Raw genomic sequence first — 22,580 nt, forward strand, 5'->3', positions numbered from 1 at the left:
TATTTGCTTGTTTGTTTATTTATTTGTTTATTTATTTATTTGTTTCTTTCTTTATTTATTTGTTTGTTTATTTATTTGTTTGTTTGTTTGTTTATTTGTTTGTTTGTTTCTTTCTTTCTTTGTTTCTTTCTCTGTTTGTTTCTTTCTTTATTTGCTTGTTTGTTTATTTATTTGTTTCTTGGTTTATTTGTTTGTTTATTTATTTGTTTGTTTATTTGTTTGTTTGTTTATTTATTTGTTTGTTTATTTATTTGTTTGTTTGTTTGTTTCTTTCTTTATTTGTTTGTTTGTTTCTTTCTTTGTTTCTTTCTCTGTTTGTTTCTTTCTTTATTTGCTTGTTTGTTTATTTATTTGTTTCTTTGTTTATGTGTTTGTTTGTTTATTTATTTGTTTCTTTCTTTCTTTATTTGTTTGTTTATTTATTCGTTTGTTTGTTTATTTATTCGTTTGTTTGTTTATTTATTTGTTTGTTCGTTTATTTATTTGTTTGTTTGTTTATTTGTTTGTTTGTTTATTTATTTGTTTGTTTATTTATTTGTTTGCTTGTTTATTTATTTGTTTGTTTCTTTGTTTCTTTCTCTGTTTGTTTCTTTCTTTGTTTCTTTCTTTATTTGTTTGTTTCTTTGTTTCTTTCTCTGTTTGTTTCTTTCTTTATTTGTTTGTTTCTTTGTTTCTTTCTCTGTTTGTTTCTTTCTTTATTTGTTTGTTTCTTTGTTTCTTTCTCTGTTTGTTTCTTTCTTTATTTCTTTCTTTATTGGTTTGTTTCTTTCTTTATTTATTTATTTGTCTCTTTCTTTCTTTATTTTTTATTTATTTTTCTGTTATTTTTGTTTATTTATTTACTTATTTATTTCTTTATTATCTCTTTATTTATTTATTTACTTATTTATTTATGTAAATATTTATTTATTTACTTACTTCTTTATTTATTTAAATCTATTTCTGTATTCAATTTTTAATTTATTTATTTAAATCTATTTCTATATTCATGTTTAATTTATTTACCTACTTAATCATTCATTTATTTACCTACTCATTTAGTCAAGTATTAATTTATTTGCCTACTCATTTATGCACCTATTTATCCATTTATTCACCCATTCATTTATATTAAGCATTTATTTGTTGAAAATTACTGAATGTCATGTATTGAACATCCATTTATACAGTATGAACTGAAGACCAAAATACAGTACATTTATTCCTTCATTCGTAGTTTTCTGTCTAAAAGCAGGTCTTTCACTGCAAACCCGGCATTCTCCAATCTCTCGTATTTTCTGCCTTCAATAGAAGAAATAAACTTGAAATTTGTGTCTTCCCGTAAATCGTTCATACTTGATATTATCCAATACGCAACTTCTCACATTTCAATCTTGCAATTATTCTCAGACTAACAGTTTTATATCAAAGGCAATGGCGTTCGATTCTACAATATTTGCGAGAGAAAAAATTATCTGTCGAGCATATTTAGATGGACGTGAAATAATCAATTACAACTACGATCCTTTTAAAATGTACATCAAATAATTATAATTGACAATATTTCACCGACTCCGAATGCCCTCTGTAACTTAAAATGTACTCTTACGTCACATAAATAATTGCAATTAAAAGTGTTAGCTTATCGTTTCGAGTAAAGTCGGCTAGCAAGAACTAAAATTAAACATTTTCAAAGTCTTACTACGGAAACAAATAATTCGTGGTGTCTAACAAACGACAAGTTTTACAATAAATTATTATAACGAATGTCTTGTCTTAGCTCAATAATAATACAATAAATAAATAATTACATCCATAATAACCAGGGTATCGCAACTGAGTAGCATCTTTAGTTCCAAGAAGTGCATATCGTCGTTGTTCTTGCAATAACTCCTATGTGACATTTATCGATTTTCAGATTTTTGCTCTATTAAATAACTTAAATAGTGATACGGCAAATAATAAAATCTCCTATATGTAATTATATTTCTTCGTTTCGAAAATGTAAGAATTCACAGTCTCCTATGTACGGCTGCCATAGGATGAATAAATGTATTTTTCCTTCCTCCTGAAATATTTTATATTTTGCACATAGGAGTTATTGCAAGGAACAAAGACTATAAGTATGTAGGCTTATGTAACTGGAATGACAATCATCATACTTTAACAATGAGCGTCACGAATGACACATACTTTCTAATTATAAGTTTTACTCGTTTGACAACAAATTTATTTTCTCTCTATGTTAAGAATACAAATGACATTAGTTATTGTTAGAAGTAGACCTATTGTTTTCTTATGCATTATTATTATTATTATTATTATTATTATTATTATTAACAAAAATAATCAATTAGGAACAAAGGAGAAAGTTACACAATGCAGAACTACACGCATTGTATTCTTCACCTGACACAAATATTAAATCCAGACGTTTGACATGGACAGGGCATGTAGCACGTATGGGAGAATCTAGAAATGCATAGAGAGTGTTAGTTGGAAGATCTGAGGGGAAAATACCTTTTGGGAGGACAATATCTAAATGGGAGGATAATATTAAAATGGATTTGAAGTAGTTGGGATATGATGGTAGGGACTGGATTAATCTTGCTCAGGATCGGGATTGATGGCGGGCTTATGTGAGGGCGGCAATGAACCTCCGGGTTCCTTAAAAGCCTGAAGTATGTAAGTAAGTACTATTATTATTAGTAGTAGTTGTAGTAGTAATAGTAGTAAAAAGCTACCCCAAGAAAACCATTTTATATGCACCTAAATAAGCGTATAAACTCAAGTTTTCTGGATTATACACGGAAAAAAATGCATTATAACTCCAGGAAAAACATATTTAACTTCATTTATACATAAATTATAGCCTATGATTTAAGTAGACATATAGAGTCTACAATTAATAAGCCTATTGCATAAATTTATACGAAATAGCTTAACACTAGCTGTAAAGATTTCTAATAGACTATATTTATCTATTTCAGAAAATTGATGTATTTCAATAGTGGAAATGTTAAATAGTATTATGTTTTATTTCAGTGGGTCGTTTGTGCTTATGAATTAATTTGACTATTACACTTTTACTACGTCAAACTACTTTTGACCAATAAAACGGTACGAAAGGACGTATTTAAACCAATCATGACTGCTTATTGCACAATTTCATCGCTTCTCTAGCATTTGTTTAATTTTATCGCTTCTCTAGCATTTGTTTTTATCATTACCCTAGCATTTGTTTCTTTGTTTGCCAACATTTCAAACTGCAATTCATGCTTTGCGATCGTCATATTTTGTTTACAGCATAGACAGTCAACTGAAGATGGCGGCTCGGTTCAAACGTTTTGGTGAAGCCAACATTAGTGAAATAGAATTTCAGTAAGTCAATTAATATTTTATTGTATTAGAGTACTTTATTTCTTCTAATCTTTATATACTCGTACTTTCTTCTAATCGTGTAATAGTCAATTAAATCCCATTCGAGTTTTGATTTTCTCTACATAAATCACAACCTCTAGTGAGATTACTTTTGATAAACAGAAATTGGTCGAACAGTGGGGGTGCTGAGACTACCTGGATTGGTAGGTTTTGAAAATTTTGTAACGAAAGATAAGAAAAAAAAAAAGACAGGAGATTTAAGGAAACCCTAATGATTGCGTGAAATCTCTATACGCGTAGAACTCCAATTTCAGCAATAAAATAATTTACAATAATATGTATTAGGTTGATGCATAAATTAAGTTCGTAATTACAACACAGCGTTGCTAGGAGATTGTTTATCATTCGTCATTTGTTATTTGGAATCTCATGCTTGTAAATACGCCTTGAATTTTGCGTATTTGATGGAAGTTTGTGTTGTTTATGGGATAAAGAAGATGAGTGTCAAGTGGGGTAAAAAAAAGAACACTTCCGACATATTCTTTTGTTTATGTTTAACAGAGAAGCAAAAGATGCGGAGGCGGCGTGTATGGGGAGAATGCCATCGGAGAAAGCACTGCAAGAACTAATTCTGTCGTTTCAACACACAACACCCCTTACAAAAGTTAGTGTCCATCCACAGATGATGGTGTTATGCGTAAAGAAGGCGTCGTGTATTAAAAATTGCTTCCCAGGAGCGTAATCATAATTGCCGTCATTTATTGCCAACAACTCAGACATCTGACGGCCGCAAGTGAAGAAAAACGACTCGTAAGACTGCATCAAGTGCTGAAACACGATAATGCACACCCGCACTCCGCTAACATGACGAAAGCAGCTATACAGGAGCTTGGTTGGGAGGCGATTCCAAATCCCCCATATTCTCCCGATCTTGCGCCCTCAGATTTTCACCTTTTCCGTTCTCTATCCAACAATCTTCAATGGAACTCCTTTGATAACGAAGATGCTTATACAATCTTGGCTTGAGGACTTATTTAACTCCAAACCAGCAGATTTCTTCAGACACGGAATCGGAAAACTATCCCAGCGTTCGCAGAGAGTCATAGATAATGTAAGAGAATATATTACTGATTAGTCCCTGTCTTGTATTCGTCTCAAAAACTTTTGTCACAGCGAAAAAACGCTAGGAACTTTTGCATTAACCAATATTTTCTTCAAGACTGTAGTTTAGTGTATCTTATTTGATATTCATGTAGGCCTACAGCCAATCCATATAGGCCTACTCAATCTTTCCATGGCTTTTGTGTGGAAAACGTTAAATCGCATTATTTTAGAGAACGGAGCGGGACTGGCCGCGTGGAAAACCAGAAAGCAAGAAGTTTATTTTGCATTTCTGTCTCCATGGTACCACGAGTGACATCAGAGTAAACCTTTCACGTCAAAACGGTTATAATTTTTCTCTCTTGCAGCTCGAACATATACATTTTACGTCAAAATTCTACACACAACCTAAATAATTTTATTAATCTATCTTACAAGAAAAACATAATGTTATCGATAGGCCTACTAAATGAGATTACTTTATATAGGCCTAATACAAGAAATCAAGAAGAAATAACCTCAATACCAAAATGTAAAACCAATGCAGCTTTTTACCATAGCATGAGTCAAGGTCCCAGATTATTAAACAAATTTTATTCCAATATTATTTTAACGACGAATCCTCTCCAAATTAATAAAAATTAAAAAAAAATTGTATTGGATTTATAGTTTGAGTTTAAACATATTAAACACTTTTTAATCTGTATTCACTCTCAATTTTAATTTTATTTTTGTCTGTATTGGAATCCCCTCCTGAGCACGAGTCTTACTCATTCAGGAGTGGGCTAGTTTATCTCTCATTGTATTTATTAACTTGTATTCATTTCAAACTTATTAGCAATAAAATAAATAAATAAATAAATAAAAATTAGACAATTTTAAAATTTCGTCTGATTTGAAATAAAGACTAATTAAATAAGGTCTTCTAAAAATCATTTTTATGTAATTACATTATTTCGAATCAAAATAGTTTCTCGTATACTTCGTAGCTATATTAAAAAGTAAAAAAGAAACTTTAAATAAAAAATGACAACTTAAATTGTTGTCTCATCGTCTGTGAATAGTCTTTATGGCTTAAAAGTAACATTAAATAAATAATTACTTAGCCTACTTCGTCTCTGAATGGATAAATAAAGTTATAACAAAAATCAACGCTTCATCGTTTCTCAATAGTCTCTGCAGTTGAAAATGAACGTTAAATAAGAGTTTCGTACATGAAAAATAATTCGCAGACTTCAACAGAAGAGAAGTTCTGTAATTGTTACGTCGAATGTCGTGACTAGTCACAATAATCAAGCAATAATTAATTGTAATTAAAACCACCATTTTATCGTATCGTAACCTGCACGGTTTAAAATGGTGGATAAATAATTACAACAATTACCATCCAGACTCTGAGCAGACTTCGTAGATTAAAATAAACGTTAAATAACTGCAATAATTACAATAATCTCTTCTATCATTTCCGTAGAAGGCTTTAGTTTCTGTAACAACAATAATTACAATTTTGAAACTTCGATCTCGCTATGCACCACCACACACGGCACTGACGTTCCATTTGTGTTGAGTTTATTTCATGGTGAACTGAAACAGTGATTGTATAACTTTACGAATCTACAACAGGCCCTATTTGGAGAAATAAGAGGGTTTTATTTAGGGTTCCCAGACATATTGGAAAAAAAATACGGGACATCCATCAATTTTCACTGAATAAGTTTAATGAATATTTAAATACTTATATAGTCACAATCATGCCATGGTATGAAAGAAAAACTTCACAACCTCGAGAGGGATTCGAACCTGCGACTTCCTGTACTCCGGTCAGGCGCTCTACTAACTGAGCTATCGAGTTCGTTTCACGCCAAAGGCTCGAAATTCTCCTCTCATAACGGCGACTCTGTTATAGAGTACTGTCCATAGGTCTGATCTAATCAGCAATGCTTATGGGTGGGAAGAAACATTGTAAATGTAAACTTCATCTTACGATCTTGGTTGACGTATATATGTCCGTATATGTCACATCAACGGACGTATATACGTCATCCAACATCATAAGATGAAGTTTACATGAATAAGTTTAGTATGCGCACCCATCAAATATGCCAATCTTTCAAAGTGTATGTGTGGTAAAGTTTACTACATAGCCTAAATACTTTACTTACTAAGTGTAAGTAAACAAATAGTAAACAAATTTTTTACTAAGTTATTACAGAAGTAGCTACAAAATAAGCAAAATCTTTACTAAGTTATTACAGAAGTAGCTACAAAATAAGCAAAATCTTTACTAAGTTATTACAGAAGTAGCTACAAAATAAGCAAAATATTTACTAAGTTATTACAGAAGTAGCTACAAAATAAGCAAAATATTTACTAAGTTATTACAGAAGTAGCTACAAAATAAGCAAAATCTTTACTAAGTTATTACAGAAGTAGCTACAAAATAAGCAAAATCTTTACTAAGTTATTACAGAAGTAGCTACAAAATACACTACTCATGCGACATTATTCTTATAAATCAATCCGCCTTGGCCTTGCAATATTTCTCTGAAGAATAAATTTCACTTAACAATTGTTTATTTTGAAGAATCGTGTATGAAAAGCAACACAGTTCTCACTGAAGAATGACTTTACAACAAGCATTGATTTTACTGTTTTTACAGACAATTTATTTTTCTCATCAGTCCATAGAGCGTTCATGCGAGAACCTTCGACACACGCATTTGTTCCAGGGATACACATAATGAACTCCACTACCCTCTTCAAATTTGAGAGTTCTCCTTCAATACTTTTAAAAAGTTCCACCCAGACTTCAACTAAACGTTTGCTGTTGCCATTAATAACTCACAATCATCATCATCATCATCATCATCATCATCATCATCCTTCACGAATTAGGCCTCTGTAGACCTGTTTCGGCCCCATCTAGCAGTCTTCTTAACGGTCTTCCTGGTCGACGATGTCCTCTAGGTTTATATTGCATCATAATTTTTGGGATTCTTGAATTTTCCATTCTTCTTACATGATCTAGCCAATTGAATTTGTATCTGGTGATTTTTTCTTCTACTGACTCTACTTCTAATTGTTCTAAAATTTCTTCATTCCTTTTTCGGTCTAAAAGAGTATATCCTGCTGTTCTCCTGAAAAATTTCATTTCCGTTGCTTTGATTCTGTTCATGTCTTTTTTCTTTAATGTCCAAATCTCGCTTCCGTATAGAAGCGTGGGTAATGCTAGTGTATTATAGAAGTACAACTCCAGATAGGAAGAGGCAAACTAACTTTATTTAGTCTAATAACTCACAATAATTGTTTCATAATAGCACATCTACAACACAATGATGAAGTGCGATGTTTGTAATTTGTAATGTAGAATAGACATTGTAACTTTTCCATTTTTTCGCAGTTTAGAACTCTAAAATATGGGACGGAAAGCTGTTCCGAAAACATTTCTCGGGACAACGGGACGCATTAGCGAAAAACGGGACGATCCCGTATTTTACGGGACGTCTGGGAACCCTAGTTTTATTAAGGACAAGGATCAGTGACTGGCTACGTTTGGTTCGTCCAGGCTTTGCGTATGTCTTGCAAATACGTTTTTTGGTAAAGTCTTCGTAAGGTTGAGGGTTAGTGACAGGTTAGACTTGTTTTTTTTAGGATTTTTTTTATGCTTTACATACACACTTTTTGATAGGTAGAAAGAATGTGAGTTTTCATAAGATCTAGAAGCTGTGGCACAGATTAAGTTCGATTTGTCCAGGCTTTTGGTATGCTTTGCATAGGCCTATACGTTTTTGGTAGATAGGTACACAGATAGATTTACTCTGGACCAAAAAAAAAAGGAGTGTTTTCCTACGTAGTGCGGTATGGTGATACCACTAAGTTACGTGATCAATGCATGTGAAAATATCCAAGAAAATCATCGGTGGCGTATAAGTTACTAAAAACGAAGCGGATTGGGTGAGTTTTTTTTGTAGGTTATTTTACGATGCTTTATCAACATCTTAGGTTATTTAGCGTCTGAATGAGATGAAGTTGATAATGCCGGTGAAATGAGTCCGGGGTCCAGCACCGAAAGTTACGGAGCATTTGCTCATATTGGGTTAAGGGAAAACTTCAATCACGTAACTTGCCCGGACCGGGAATCGAACCCGGGCCACCTGGTTTCGCGGCTAGACGCGCTAACCGTTACTCCACAGGTGTCGTCGACTTTGGGTGGGCTTATAGCTTTCGCAGTGATCACTATAGCTTGGATGCTTAGGTAAATCAATATTTTACCTGAATTGTAATAGAAACTCGTAATTGTGTTTTAAGTTTTGGACAAGGTCACCTGAGCATATATTTTAAATTTTATTTCATATAAAAACACATTTTTTCGGTTTTTTTATGTAAATACATATTTTTTAATGTTCACATAAAAATTAGGTTTTCATGAAATAATTTTCGACAAAAGCCCCATTTCAGAATAATCGTCACCCGAATATTCAGTGCACTTGCTTAGACGTGACAGATGACAACTGTTTCTCGGAATTGCCTATCCGTGGACCTATGGAACTGTAGTCTGGTCTCTCACCACAAGCGATAAGAGCTGTCACCATTAAAAAACTGTACCGTAACTAACACACATGAACATTGATGTGTCATTTAGGAGTGCCTTGTAAGTTATCATTACGCTGATTCAGGAAGCAATTGAGGCAGTCAGAAGCAAAGGGGTGAAAGTGCATTTAAGTTATTTGTGAGAAAATGTGGTTGAAAGATATATCCCTTTGCCACTAAAATTTTAGATGACTTTGTTATCATGACGTGACGCTGGAAAATAGTTTAAGTAAATACAGTCAGATATATTTTGATGTACCGAAGTACGTATGATATTTCCATGCAGATATTCTGCGTCATCATATGATGAAAGAGTGATGGAACGGAGAAAAATTCTCTCCGGCGCCGGGATTTGAACCCGGGTTTTCAGCTCTACGTGCTGATGCTTTATCCACTAAGCCACGCCGGGTTCAAATCCCGGCGCCGGAGAGAATTTTTCTCCGTTCCATCACTCTTTCATCATATGATGACGTAGAATATCTGCATGAAATATCATATGTACTTCGGTACATCAAAATATATATGATATGCGTAATAAATCACTTTGTGATTTAAGACGGCGCCCATACCGTCGGATCCCGGCCAACCAGTCACTCATTCGAGTGCACCTCAACACATGTATGGACTTCGGTCCTGCGTTCATAGACATCTATGACGTAGTGGAGAGGGCGGCCACCAGAGGGAACCCAAGAGATGGTGCTTAATCTGAGACGATTGTAACCGGCGTCGGGGTTGTATCCGGCGAGGCTTAGTGGATAAAGCATCAGCACGTAGAGCTGAAAACCCGGGTTCAAATCCCGGCGCCGGAGAGAATTTTTCTCCGTTCCATCACTCTTTCATCATATGATGACGCAGAATATCTGCATGAAATATCATATGTACTTCGGTACATCAAAATATATATGATATGCGTAATAAATCACTTTGTGATTTAAGACGGCGCCCATACCGTCGGATCCCGGCCAACCAGTCACTCATTCGAGTGCACCTCAACACATGTATGGACTTCGGTCCTGCGTTCATAGACATCTATGACGTAGTGGAGAGGGCGGCCACCAGAGGGAACCCAAGAGATGGTGCTTAATCTGAGACGATTGTAACCGGCGTCGGGGTTGTATCCGGCGAGGCTTAGTGGATAAAGCATCAGCACGTAGAGCTGAAAACCCGGGTTCAAATCCCGGCGCCGGAGAGAATTTTTCTCCGTTCCATCACTCTTTCATCATATGATGACGCAGAATATCTGCATGGAAATATCATATGTACTTCGGTACATCAAAATATATATGATATGCGTAATAAATCACTTTGTGATTTAAGACGGCGCCCATACCGTCGGATCCCGGCCAACCAGTCACTCATTCGAGTGCACCTCAACACATGTATGGACTTCGGTCCTGCGTTCATAGACATCTATGACGTAGTGGAGAGGGCGGCCACCAGAGGGAACCCAAGAGATGGTGCTTAATCTGAGACGATTGTAACCGGCGTCGGGGTTGTATCCGGCGTGGCTTAGTGGATAAAGCATCAGCACGTAGAGCTGAAAACCCGGGTTCAAATCCCGGCGCCGGAGAGAATTTTTCTCCGTTCCATCACTCTTTCATCAAATACAGTCAGCTTTTGACGTTTGGCTGAAAGTTCACGCGGAACAAAAAGAAATTTCAAAATGATTCTTGAAACATTTCATGCCGTTTTCGACAACTTACTTGTTTGAGCAGGCATTTTTCGCTCTTTCCTATATCAAAACTGTTCAGAAAAAAAAAAGTCGCGTAAGTGCGGATGCAGACTTCAGAATAAAGGTAAAATTGATCCTATTAATATAATGACACTTTGAGCACAAAACAATATAATCATTCTCAAAGAAGTAGGAAATCTTGATTTCTTCTTCAGTACAAGAATATTAAGTATTCAAATCAGAGCAACTACTATTTTTAATATAAAGTCTGCTACAATCAGGAGAGTTACCAGCTTTGAACCCCTCCCTCGGACGTTTTTAAAACATGATATTTAGATATGAGTATTTTTTTCCCTTCTCTACTTTTTCACTGTCAGAGTAACAAAATCTACATCGACATAAGGCATAGAGTCCTCCTACCCCTCCTTCAATATAATCCCTGTGCTTGGTGCTGCAGCAAGTTCCAATTATAACAATTTATACATTATCTTTATTATATAAAGACCTACCGCTTAGTACCGACCTTGAAATAAAATGAAGTCGACAGGCACAATGTGAAATTGAACTAGCTTACTTGTGAAAAAACATTGAAAATGTTGTTTTGACAGTTCTGCAGTGCAGATGTTGTTAAATATTGTGCATTGTCGATTTTAAATTCATTTTAAGAGCGGTATTCACCCGTTCTTTAGTTTGAGTTCTTTCTTGTGAAACTTTCGTTCAACGTTTAGTGCATTTGACAGTTCATATTTTTAATAAAAACTCCACATTATCGTTCCGGGTTCTTTGATATGTCTAAGCGACCGCAAAACTCAATTTTACAATTTTTTTAGCAAAAAGCCGTGTAGTGATTCTCGAGGGCGTTAGTGAAAATTTTATATTGGCAAATGTTTCTTCGCTGATGCAACGTTCTTCTTGGAACTAGTTTCACACCTCCTGTAAAAACTCAGCTGATGATGATGATAATAACATGAATAATAATACACAAAATTTTAAATACCGATAAGTTAATATAAATTGTAAACAATTTTAAAAATGCCCCCTCCTTGACAAAATTTTGCGTACGTCACTGACTATAACATATTAATGAAGACCATCTATTTTTTTTTAGAACTACAGTAGAACCTCTATTATCCGTGGTAATGAGGGGGGGTGGCTGAACGATTAATCGAAAAAATCGGGTAATCCGTACCTTGAACAAATTTCGTAAATGTAGTGAACAATACACTTTGGTAATTTCCCCTATGGCCTTTGTATTTAACACGCTAGGCAATGGGCCACAAGTGTTCACTAATTCAAGTCTCATTGTCAACGACAGGTTTTTTAAGGGGCAAGGAAACTCCTTGTAATGGCTGCCTGGGGAAAGATATGAATAGTGAAGATCTGCATACATTCCAATCTCATATCTGAGGTAACTGATATAAATTATCTTATGACGAGTTGCCAAACTAACTTACTATTATGACAAGTGTTGTATTGCATGTTTCCACGTATTCACATTTTTTTACGTTCCAGTGATATTTAACTTATTTTATATTTTTGTTTTCATATTTTCCGATAATGGTATTTCTATAATGTGATAAGTTGAGCTATATATAATCATAATTTTCCTTACTGTGTGTACTTAAAAATATTGTATTCATTATATGCTTTGTACTGCACTATTTTATTACTAATACTATTATTATTATTATTATTATTATTATTATTATTATTATTATTATTATTATTATTATCAATAATTGTCTCATTTTTTTATACTTTGTCTCATTTATTTTGACCTGCTATTAACATTTTATTATGCTTCTTCCTTTCTTTCTGCATGTTATATATTACGTCTGATTTCTACTTACTTGTTGTTTACATTTTATTATTATTATCTTATTCAGTTTCGTGTGTAAAATTGTAGTGTACTTTGTAAATTTGTAGTGTTTTTTGTAACGCAGTTTTAGTCCTGGTTGAGTGTTAGAGAATGCCGTATGGCCTTAACTCTGCCAGGTTAAATAAATAAATTATTATTATTATTATTATTATTATTATTATTATTATTATCAATAATTGTCTCATTTTTTTATACTTTGTCTCATTTATTTTGACCTGCTATTAACATTTTATTATGCTTTTTCCTTTCTTTCTGCATGTTATATATTATGTCTGATTTCTACTTACTCGTTTACATTTTATTATTATTATCTTATTCAGTTCTGTGTGTAAAATTGTAGTGTACTTTGTAAATTTGTAGTGTTTTTTGTAACGCAGTTTTAGTCCTGGTTGAGTGTTAGAGAATGCCGTATGGCCTTAACTCTGCCAGGTTAAATAAATAAATTATTATTATTATTATTATTATTATTATTATTATTATCAATAATTGTCTCATTTTTTTATACTTTGTCTCATTTATTTTGACCTGCTATTAACATTTTATTATGCTTCTTCCTTTCTTTCTGCATGTTATATATTATGTCTGATTTCTACTTACTTGTTGTTTACATTTTATTATTATTATCTTATTCAGTTTCGTGTGTAAAATTGTAGTGTACTTTGTAAATTTGTAGTGTTTTTTGTAACGCAGTTTTAGTCCTGGTTGAGTGTTAGAGAATGCCGTATGGCCTTAACTCTGCCAGGTTAAATAAATTATTATTATTATTATTATTATTATTATTATTATTATTATTATTATTATTATTATTATTATTATATCCTGTTGCGAGATGAGCCACAGTTTCTCTTTCCTCAAATCATTCAATTATTTACACTTTTTTCCGATACTTAGCACAAGATTTATTTTGACACAAGTAGAAAACATTTATAAAGGGTACGTCAGAAAGAACGGATGGATTTCAAACTATCGATATGCAACGAGGAGAGAGATATAGTGAGGGGGACCACGACTGTTGGTTCAGCCATAGAATGCAGTTTCAGTTGAGAACATGGTGTTGGTCTGGTGTACAACGTGCTTTCATCGTAGAGACATTTTTGAAAAATGAAGAGTCTGTGATCGCCACTCAGGACTCATTTCGACATCGGATGTCACGCTAGGATTCCAACTCGGAATACAATTTTGCGGTGGGTGGCTTCATTTCGTATCACAGGTTCAACATTAAAGAAGAAATCAAATGGACGAAATTCTATTGCACTGAGATTGTCCGAGGCTACGGTAAGATCTCGCGCCCTGCGACTTCTTTCTTTGGGACCATTTGAAGGCGTAAGTTTGTAAACATCGACCACATACACTGGACGAACTGAAGACAGCGATTCGTGAAGAAATCGTGGCAATTGCACCAGCTATGACTGTGAAAGTGATGGCGAACATCAGAAAACTCCTCGATGCCTGTATTGAAAGCCAAGGACATCATATGGATAATGTTGTTTTCCATAAATAAACTACATGTATTGGTGAATATGTCGATAACAATACATTTTTGATTTGATGAATCTTTACAATTTTCTTGCCATGTGAAATCCATCCGTTCTTTCTGACGCACCCTGTACAGAAGTTATAAAGTACGACAATTCGAACAGTGGACCATACTGTGTAAGGGCAACGGCCTGTAATAACACTCTTTGGAAAAAATAACGTGCTAATGCAATGTACAGTACTTTATATATTTCTGCAGAAAAAAAACGAGAGAAATACAGGCGAATAATCCACCAATCGGTTAATAGGGTGACTGATAATCGGGGTTCTACTTCTTATTATTTATTTACTTACTGGCTTTTAAGGAACTCGCAGGTTCATTGCCGCCCTCACATAAGCCCGCCATTGGTCCCTATCCTGAGCAAGATTAATCCAGTCTCTACCATCATATTCCACCTCCCTCAAATCCATTTTAATATTATCCTCCCATCTACGTCTCGGCCTCCCCAAAGGTCTTATTCCCTCCGGCCTCCCAACTAACACTCTATATGCATTTCTGGATTCGCCCATACGTGCTACATGCCCTGCCCATCGCAAACGTCTGGATTTAATGTTCCTAATTATGTCAGGTGAAGAATACAATGCGTGTAGTTCTGTGTTGTGTAACTTTCTCCATTCTTCTGTAACTTCATCCCTCTTAGCCCCAATATTTTCCTAAGAACCTTATTTTCAAACATCCTTAACCTATGTTCCTCTCTCAAAGTGAGAGTCCAAGTTTCACGACCATACAGAACAACCGTTAATATAACTGTTTTATAAATTCTAACTTTCAGATTTTTCGACAACAGACTGGATAATAAAAGCTTCTCAACCGAATAATAACAGGCATTTCCCATATTTATTCTGTGTTTAACTTCCTCCCGAGTATCATTTATATTTGTTACTGTTGCTCCAAGGTATTTGAATTTTTCCACCTCTTCAAAGGATAAATTTCCAATTTTTATATTTCCATTTCGTACAATATTCTCGTCACGAGATATAATCATATACTTTGTCTTTTCGGGATTTACTTCCAAACCTATCTCTTTACTTGCTTCCAGTAAAATTCTCATGTTTTCCCTAATCGATAATAATAATAATAATAATAATAATAATAATAATAATACACAAAATTTTAAATACCGATAATGTAAATTTAAAAAATGAGCCCTCCCTCCTTGACAAAATTTTGCGTACGTCACTGATTATAACGTAAGTTATTAATGAAGACCATCTACTTTTTTTTAGAACTAATATTATTTACGGTTTGTTTAATTAAAATATACAGTTAATAGTGTTTCATTTGGAAAAATAATAGACGTGATTAGCTTTATTTACTTAAAATTAACCCCAAAATCTAACATACACAATATAATTCCATTGATGATTTTGAAAGGGGGCCGCGGTCTATGGAAAGGGGGTCCGCAGTGCTAATAAATTTGAGAACCATTGCCCTAAGGGCTTCCCTAAAAAAAATCTTGCCCCCAAGCAAAAAATTAAATGATGCCTCTGCCTGTAACATATTTTTGTGAGCGCTACATTTTAAAACTTGTGAGCTTTAATATATAGGCCTAACAAGAGTTTGCTGTGTACAAAATATTTTGTGCGAGATCGTGCGTATTTGCTTGGTTTCCGCACAAAACCAATCCGCGGAAAGTCTAAAATTCTACATTCAGTATTCCCAACATAACACACATAACAATTTCCCTCTTCTTACCGCTTAAGTGACATATTGATTTTACTGCTTTAGGCTTTTAACATATTATTTTTAGAGACGTTCAATATAGTAATAATTATAAATTGGAAACTTACCACTGCAATTTCACCTAAATTGCACTGTTAATTATTGTTTTTAAATATTTGCAAAAATTAAGTAAACTCTACAACTCCACTAAAGTTACTGCATTCGTGATGCAAGTAACATTAAGGAAGTCGTAAAAAAATCAACAAGATTCCAGATTCATCATAGACTGGGGGGGAAAAAAAAAGACAGACGTATATCACGGCCTGCTGGAGTATAGTAAACACAGAAAACATTTTATAGCAACAATGTTGAAGAAAGATATTTTTGTTTTCCGAAGTTGCCGTCATTAAACAGAAACCAACATGGAGATTTCATTGCAACTAATTAGAAATTCGTGTTTCAGGTATGTAATAAACGATCTTCACACAAAATAATGTACGATACACGAGCGGTATGTTTGTTTTCATGTTCTCGGAAATTAAAAAAGCTCAACTACGTTTCGCTTTTTCAATCTTTTCCTCGAACATGAAAACGTCAACATACCGCTCTTGTAACGTATATTATTATTGTGACAGCTACATTTTAAAACTTGTGAGTATTAATATATAACAAGAGGTTGCTGTGTACAAAATATTGGACCTCTAGCTTTAAAAATGTAGGAAATAGACATTTCATCCATTTCATCCCCTTAAACACCACCTCGTGGCTTCTGACAAGCGGAATCTCGAATCTGAACGCACTGTGAGCACGATATCCAAGCGGCGAGCGGCTCCGCTGTAATTTATCTTTTGTTTACAATCCGAACAGCGGCAACGCAAGCTCAACGCGTGCAATCGCGATCGGTTGAAAGATGACAAATACCAACAAGACGAGAACAGCAACTTGCCGCGTTGAATGGGGTGGCTGCCGCATCTGAACACAACGACACTCAAACACAGCAGGAAAGGGTTACCGACAGTCGATGTTCGAATCCCTGCACAATCTGTTTCTCGCTTGTCAAGTGTTAAAACCTGGTTCTAAAGCCCCATATCAAATAAATGTACACCCCTGCGTCGTGTGACCTCAAAATAACGAAAAAACGACCCTGTCAACTTGCCAGAGATAGGCATTGTAACCCCAGAACGTGTCATCACAGCCACGGCGGACGTTAGAATGATAATAAAACATCACATTTCTGTTCTTCGCATGTAACACGCAATTTATTCAGTGACATCGCATTTTAAGCACATTTAATGTATCAAACACCCCAATTATATGTTACATACTATGTAATAACAGTCTGCACCCCTCAGTGAGGAATTATATTTCAAATTCTGGCTGCGTACTTAGAAATCTCAGTCCTGTTCTTTGTACAAATTCGCTGCGAATACACAAACATAATTACCTCTGCATACAGATTGCAATTGGACCACTCTTAATTTATTTTCATAATATAAAGAAACGAATGCCTCAATTCGGCAAATAAGGAACATTAGAACATTACAGACAGATGGGATATTCAAGTTAACAGTAAAACACTGAACAATTGTCACTTCTACAAACGTACACAGAATACAAAACCAAAACGGTCGCTATTTAGTCGATACGACAATTCAAATCGATTTAATGTACCACTTCTACGTTATATCGTATTCAATAATGATCTAAATTCATAGTAATAAAATTATTAGAGCTATTAAATTCTGAACCCCCTGTTAAAATTGCAGTGTTGTTCTTTCTTTCACATTTCCTAATAATATGAATACAATTAACTCTTCATGAAGACTGTAGTATTTTTTTTTTTTCGAAATACGACGAAAAGATTTTGTCAACTTGCCAAAATGGCATTAAAAATGTCTCATCGCGGTCTGAACTGGTTGACCTTACGTTCGAATGACAACAGAATCTCATAACAAATTTTTAAAACAGTAATTCTAACAGTCAAAACAGCATATTAAATATTTTCAATATCACAAACATTTTACTACCACATAACCTAGCTAACAATAATCTATCTAGTCTCAGTACGTAATGATTATATCCAGATTCTCGTTCCCTGGCTACGAATCGTTGCTCTTTTTTTTTTTTTCAGACTTATCTGTACTGATATAAAAATAACAATACAATAATCTTTGTGGAAAGACTCGACCTTTTTTAAAAGTCTAGATTCGTAACTACACAGCAATCAACACACAGCTAGAGAAGTTGATATGGTGTTGGTAAACAAACAGTTGTGGTCGAGGTGTACTTACTCTTGTGTGGAGCTGTCCTCGGAACCCTCCCCAGCACAAAAAGCCGAAGGGACGGCGTTGTTGACCTTCGAGGGAATTTGAAAAGCAGTGGTCCAAGTGTTTTCTTGCTGGCGACGTCTTTTTTTTTTCTTCTCTCTTCCACAACTCTTCCTCCAGTACTATATTCTGCTAGTTACAGCCAATAAAGCCAACTTTTCCCGTAGTCCGAGCTAAAAAAAATCGTACAAGAACTGGAGAGGGGACAATAAGATCCTCTTTTTGGAAAAAATACCCCCTGCTGAAGAAAAAGTCCCAAGTTCGTTGTTTGGGGGAGTACTGAAAAGAGAGGAGGGGGCACTTTTTTCTTGTTTGAAAAGAAGAAAAGGCGAGAGAGAGAGAGCGCCAGCTAGCAGAGAAAGAAGTTTGTTGTTCGCCTTGGAGACTGCTGCTGCTGGCCGCTGGCTGACCACTGCGATGGATCCTCTTCACTGACGACTCGGAACTGGTTTTATTTTGTACGTCAGTGATAGGCGAACCTTCATAACCACAATCGTCTCACAAGTGCGAGGTGCTCTTCCATTGTTAGTCACGATTCCCTCACTGTCCCCACATCACTGTGTATACACTCACACGCAACAACACGCGGTATTTTCGCTGTCAGACGACGACGAAGCGCAGAGATCTTGCTGCAGGCGGGATGGCACCGGGGCTACTCCTTCCCAGACGCGTCCACCCTCCACTGAGGTGTCACTCGAGACGCCTGCACGCTGGAAACGTGATGATTTTCAAGACGTGCGCTACAACGGCAGTTACCAGCGCTGAAAACCTCCTTCCTGGCTCTGAGTCTGCATTCAACTGTCTGCTCGGCCTGACGCTAGCCTCAGCCTCGTCGATCGAGGGGGTGAGAGCGCTGGGAGAGGGGGGTGCGGAGCGAGAGAGCACAGCAGCAGAACACTAGCGCCGGGAAAATGACGTAGGGTGGCTGAAACGCGCACTAGATGCCCGGAGCGGGGGGCTCAAATCGACGATGGCGGGAAAAGCGTGTTAGTGTGGCAACGCCGCGCGGCTCCTGGGCGGACCCCTACAAAACGCGGTTGCGCGAGGCTAGATTTCCAATTCGAAGAGACGAACTCTGGGAGGCTGGGCTTATCTCCACACGAAGAGGACAGGTGACAAATCACTGCGATTTGATTGGTTCGGTCGGACTGTGACGTCTCCCCCCCACCTCGTGTCGGAATCCTCCTCCTCTTACACCCACGGGCTCATCTACTTCCGGTGTTGCGTCACAACATGTACTCTTGAGTGACACTTCGGGGGGCTCACCTGCCGCCATTTCTTGTCCGTGTGAGTCCTGCCACTTTGGAACCAAATCGATTTCAATGACGATCGGCCTTCATTTGTCTCGTCTGCTCGCCATCAAATTATCCGCAACTAACGGTACCTAGTGATTTTTTTCACAGAAATGACAAACGCGAAATGGCTCCAAATTACGTGAACTCATTCATTTTCATTTTTCGTAATCTAGTTTTATGAGTTTTCAGTCTCGTATAAATTGCGAAGTACAAAAGAATAGAAAATGTTAATATTTCTATGGTGTACATGCGAAAAAACACGTTCTATTTCTAGAATACGAAATTACATTTCTCCCAGTTTGCGTTTCATTGTTGATTTTATGAAACCTCCTATGTGACGGTATAGACGAAGAAAAATGTAATTAAATATCAATAAGCCTATAGAAAAATGTGAAATAATTCGGTAGAAAACGTTGAAGAATATGATGACATCATTGAGGATCAGATCTATTGATATTTAAGGCAGTTATCTTTTTCTTCCTCCTGAAAAATTATGCTCTGTGTTGTCACATAGGAAGTTTCATAAAATCAACGACGATTTTCTCTTCACAGACCTAATGGCAGACCAGACAGCTGAATATCTAGATTAAAAGAACGAAAAAAAAGCAATCAGTTTCGTTGTGTGTGAAATGACTGCACAGTAGCCTACTAAACTCTCTTCCTTTAATGATGAGAATTTTGATTTTCAAATAAAAAAAAATTATTCTGTCTGCATAATTTGATGAAGAATGTAAAAAAGACGTGAAGTATTCATAAACCTTGCTAACAATAAATTATAACTTAAATTTCCAAAAATTTGCGTCAGCCAACAGAATGGATACTGAACGATCGTTCCGTAAAATATCGTTTCATTTTATCAGGCAGAAGAACAAGAATATTGTGTAAAAGTATGGCCTACAGTATATAGATTCGTCACAGACAACCATCTAAAGCTGTCCCAATTGTAGACAGACTAACCTACTTTATAGGCCTATTCGTTCAATATTATCTTCGTAATGTGGGCCTAATGTATTTTTCGTATTTCAGCTGTCTTTTACAAAAACAATTGCACTCCAGATCTGCATTTTTACTGACCGCCATTTGAACGCTCCATTTAATATCAATCTCTTGAATATTTAACTTTTATTGCCAAGAGAATTAATCCTTCAACTTTAATTTAAAATAAGTTCAATTAGAGAATATTAAAAGTCAACCTTGGACATTGTTTTCTTCCCTTACTGAAAGAAAAACTGGACTGTGATGTTTTTATGAAAGACGTTTCAGTTTATGACACCAGATATAGACTAGGCTACTACTAATTACATCCGTTTCTATCTGAAAAATAAAAATTCACTCATTGTTCTCTTTTATTTATGATGTTTGGACTATACACGTTATTTCACATTAGGCCTACATCATTTGTTTAAATGTAATTAGGCCTACATTTTATAAACTTTTGTAATAGGATCAATTTCTTAATGGAATTCCAACTTAAGGCCAACGAGACAGTTGAAGATCTAGAAGGAGACGCAAGAATCGGAATAATTTTCGTTTTGTGGGAAGAGACTACAAAGTTCTAAATCCTCAGCCATTAATAACAAGAATTTTAATTTAAGCTTAAGTTAAATAAAACATATGCTGCCTGAGTAATTTGTTAAAAGATGTCGAGACTTCGTATGGCCACATTGTTCATAACATTCAGGAGAACAAAGACACGGCAATTTCTTTAGGTCAATTGAACGAAATATCGTTCCATTTTATCAGGCAGAAGAACAAGAATATTGTATAAAAACATAAATGAATCATTTAAAGCTGTCTTAATAATAAATTTTAGATTAAGTAGACCTACTTTATATTTGTTTAATTAACTTATATTTTCTTAATGTAATATTCATATCTTTCGTATTTCAGTCGTCTTTTAGCCTACACAAAAAGTCTTATGGCCGGTTTTTCCAAGTATTGTTAGAAAATTTAACGACTGTTAAACTCTAAACAGTTTGTTAATTAATAAAATTGTATGTTTTCAACACAAGTTTGATTTAAGCCTAACACAGTGTTAATTTTAAATGTAGGATTTCGGGCAGTTAACTAGCTCGATGTCTCCACAGCTGTTCGAACAGAAGTTGCGAAATTAATATTTTGTGTCTCTCTGTAGGGAATGTTTAGCATATGACTGGTAATATAACATTTAAACAATACTTTGGACTGTTTAAATACATCAGTGTTATTTTATTTCTTTCGTATTTCGTATCCATAATAGCAATGAGGAAATATAACCTTACTTTGTAATTATTATTCAGCACGTCACCTACAACTTTCATTTGTCAACTGTTTGTTTATGGAGCGTGGCCTACTATAACAGGTTGTCATTTTATGCACGTTTCATGACTCACTCTATAATATAGAATTTAAAGATTAATTTTAGCCAATCAAAAATTGTCTTACATGTGTAGAATCATTACCAACTGCTGTTGATTAGTTAAAATAGTGCTAACAGACGTTATAGTTAAGTGTTGGTTATCTTAAACAAAATTATGTTGACCAAATGGAAAATACATTAACAAAGCGTTAAAAATAAACAGACTGTTAATTTAACATTCGTTAAGCAAAAGTAAACATTACTTGGACAAACTGGCCATTAGACTAGTCCATGACTGCAGTTTTAAATACCTAGTTACCGCTGTTTCAACGCTCCACTTAAGGCCGGTTGTATATAGCGTTTAAACCGAGATTAAAGGTTAAAAATGGCCGCCAGTCAAGTTGAACCCAGATTTTCTGTTGTATAAACGCTAATCTAAGTTTGTGTTATTTCAATCTAAGTTCATTTTTAACTCTCGAATTTTCTCCGATTAATCTTCTTGAACTTGGATCAGAAGCATTCATATTTAATACTTCACCGCTTCTGAAGCATAAAGCAAGAATTTTCGTGTACCCTGACTGTCTACAACTTCATTGAGGTGAATTATGTCTATTTTGAATGATAGTTATGTAAATAACATTGTTTAAATATTGTGAAGTTTATTTTTAGCAGAAGTGAGGTTATGGATATCAGTAGTGAGGAATGTGCCTTTAGCTTACATCCGAAATACAAACGTCTATTATTGTTTATCATTAAAAAATAAACACGCAAGAAATTTTTGATAGCAATGAATTTCGATGTTGCGAAAAACAATGTGTA

General features: G+C 35.0%; 1 protein-coding gene across 1 annotated transcript in view; it reads right to left on the reverse strand.

The window, feature by feature from the left end:
• The window catches only part of LOC138711163 (uncharacterized), a 1,508,851-nt gene extending 1,489,925 nt beyond the window's left edge, over positions 1–18,926 (reverse strand). Inside the window, exon 1 of the mRNA XM_069842515.1 lies at positions 18,093–18,926. The gene's annotated coding sequence lies outside the window, so the exon portion shown is untranslated. The remainder of the gene's footprint in view (positions 1–18,092) is intronic.
• Between the last annotated feature and the right edge of the window lie 3,654 nt (positions 18,927–22,580).

Source organism: Periplaneta americana, chromosome 12 (genome assembly GCF_040183065.1).
Source record: "Periplaneta americana isolate PAMFEO1 chromosome 12, P.americana_PAMFEO1_priV1, whole genome shotgun sequence".
Classification (NCBI taxonomy): Eukaryota; Metazoa; Arthropoda; class Insecta; order Blattodea; family Blattidae; genus Periplaneta; species Periplaneta americana.